Source organism: Oncorhynchus nerka, linkage group LG2 (genome assembly GCF_034236695.1).
Source record: "Oncorhynchus nerka isolate Pitt River linkage group LG2, Oner_Uvic_2.0, whole genome shotgun sequence".
Taxonomy (NCBI): domain Eukaryota; kingdom Metazoa; phylum Chordata; class Actinopteri; order Salmoniformes; family Salmonidae; genus Oncorhynchus; species Oncorhynchus nerka.
In genome coordinates, this window is record NC_088397.1 from 9,573,374 (window position 1) to 9,576,157 (window position 2,784).

The window sequence follows — 2,784 nt, forward strand, 5'->3', positions numbered from 1 at the left end:
TTAAGCAGTAAATAACTGGGACATGGAACAGATTGGCTGGAAGCCATAAAATCATTAGGTCTGTGGTGTACAGTCTGACTGCATGGTTAACAGCAGACACATGGACCACGGCTCCTCTTGTTAACAACTTAAAGGGCTGTTCTGGAGGGCATTTTTTACTGTGACTCTCATCTATGCCTCACAAATCATCCACACACACACATTCTGCTCCTAATGCTGAAGGCCCCAGTTTCACGTGTGTGTGTGTGTGTGTGTGTGTGTGTGTGTGTGTGTGTGTGTGTGTGTGTGCGTGCGTGCGCGCGTCTGAGACTGTGGTGGGTCCGACCTTAGTCACAGTCGTAAAAACCCACATCCTGACTTCACACAACAGCCAGCCCTTTCAGAGGATGGGAGTGAGTCCTGGGTTCTGGGTTCTGGCAGGGTGAACTGTGTGCAGGATATATTTAGCTCATTACAGGTTGTTGTGTTATTATTTAAAATCAGCATTTTTCTATATTAGATCAACAACATTTGTTATGAACCTGAATTACAGTACTTTAGTAATACAATTACATTGTTATGAACCTGAATTACAGTACTTTAGTAATACAATTACATTGTAATGTAAACCGTGTATAGACATGCAAAGCAAGTACAGTAACTGAAGGTTGTATCATGAAATGCACCATAAGCATCCTGTCACATTGTGTTAATCTGACCCTAGTTATGACAGTATATCAGATTAACAATATCCTGTCACATTGTGTTAATCTGCCCCTAGTTATGACAGTATATCAGATTAACAATATGCTGTCACATTGTGTTAATCTGACCCTAGTTATGACAGTATATCAGATTAACAATATGCTGTCACATTGTGTTAATCTGACCCTAGTTATGACAGTATATCAGATTAACAATATCCTGTCACATTGTGTTAATCTGACCCTAGTTATGACAGTATATCAGATTAACAATATGCTGTCACATTGTGTTAATCTGACCCTAGTTATGACAGTATATCAGATTAACAATATCCTGTCACATTGTGTTAATCTGCCCCTAGTTATGACAGTATATCAGATTAACAATATCCTGTCACATTGTGTTAATCTGACCCTAGTTATGACAGTATATCAGATTAACAACATCCTGTCACATTGTGTTAATCTGACCCTAGTTATAACAGTATATCAGATTAACAATAGCAGTAGGGTCTGGTCTGTAATCTGTCAAATCCTGTCCTGTTGTGTTTATCTGACCCTAGTTATGACAGTATATCAGATTAACAATAGCAGTAGGGTCTGGTCTGTAATCTGTCAAATCCTGTCCTGTTGTGTTTATCTGACCCTAGTTATGACAGTATATCAGATTAACAATATCCTGTCCTGTTGTGTTTATCTGACCCTAGTTATGACAGTATATCAGATTAACAATATCCTGTCCTGTTGTGTTAATCTGCCCCTAGTTATGACAGTATATCAGATTAACAATATGCTGTCACATTGTATTAATCTTACCCTAGTTATAACAGTATATCAGATTAACAATATCCTGTCACATTGTGTTAATCTGACCCTAGTTATAACAGTATATCAGATTAACAATAGCAGTATGGTCTGGTCTGTAATCTGTGTCATATCCTGACAGTGTTTAAATTACATTTTAATTAACATGCTCACTTGGTATAAGTGACAGATAAGATAATTATTCTATCATGTGGATTGACTTGGGGAGATGCTAACGGCCCCCAAAACAAATTTCATCCGTAATTAAACTGACCCCCTTAAACTAAGCATCAAGTAGGTAAACCCCCAATGTATTCGTCAACCCCCAATTCCCAATTATTCAAAATAAACAAGGACATTTTATATTCAATTAACAATGTGTGTGTTCATGCTAGAGGAACCGATGAATTGTGGTGTTTTAAACATGGTAGTTGTGCAGATGTTTATTGTTTATTAGCTTTAATCTTCTCCTCTGGCCTGTCTGTGTGATAGGAACAATACCAAGCTAATGGTGTGGCAGAGCTACATCTCACATGCTATAGGCCCTGCTTCTGCTGCTGAGGCTTTAGGGAGAGGAGGAGAGGAGGAGGGATTACAGAGGGAAGGAAGAGAGAGGGGGAGGAGGAGAGGGGAAGGGAGGAGAGGGAGGGAGGGAGGAGAGAGGGAAGGAGGAGGGGGGATTAGGAGAGGGAAGGGAAGAGAGAGGGAGGAGGAGGGAGGAGGGGAGGAGGGATTACAGGGAAGGGAGAGGGGGAGGAGGGAGGGGAAGGGAGAGGAGAGAGGGAGGGAGGAGGAGAGGGAAGGAGGAGAGAGAGGAGGGATTAGGGGAAGGAAGAGGGGGGGAGGAGGAGGGGGAAGGGAGGAGGAGGGAGGGAAGAGAGAGGGAAGGAGGAGAGAGGAGGGATTACAGAGGAGGAAGAAGAGAGGAGGAGGGGGAGGAGAGGGGGGGAGGGAGGAGGAGAGAGGGGGGAGGGAGAGGGGGAAGAGAGGGGGAGGGAGAGGGAAGAGAAGGAGGAGAGGAGGAGGAGGAGGGAAGGAGAGGAGGAGGGGGAAGGAGGAGAGGAGGAGGGAGGAAATGGGGAAGGAAGAGAGGGAGGGAGGATAGGAAGAGAGGGAGGGAGGAGAGGGGGAAGGAAGAGAGAAGGAAATGGGGAAGGAGGAGAGGAGGAGGGAGGAAATGGGGAAGGAAGAGAGGGAGGGAGGGAGGGGGAAGGAAGAGAGAAGGAGGAGAGGAGGAGGGAGGAAATGGGGAAGGAAGAGAGGGAGGGAGGAGAGGGGGAAGGAAGAGACGAGGAGG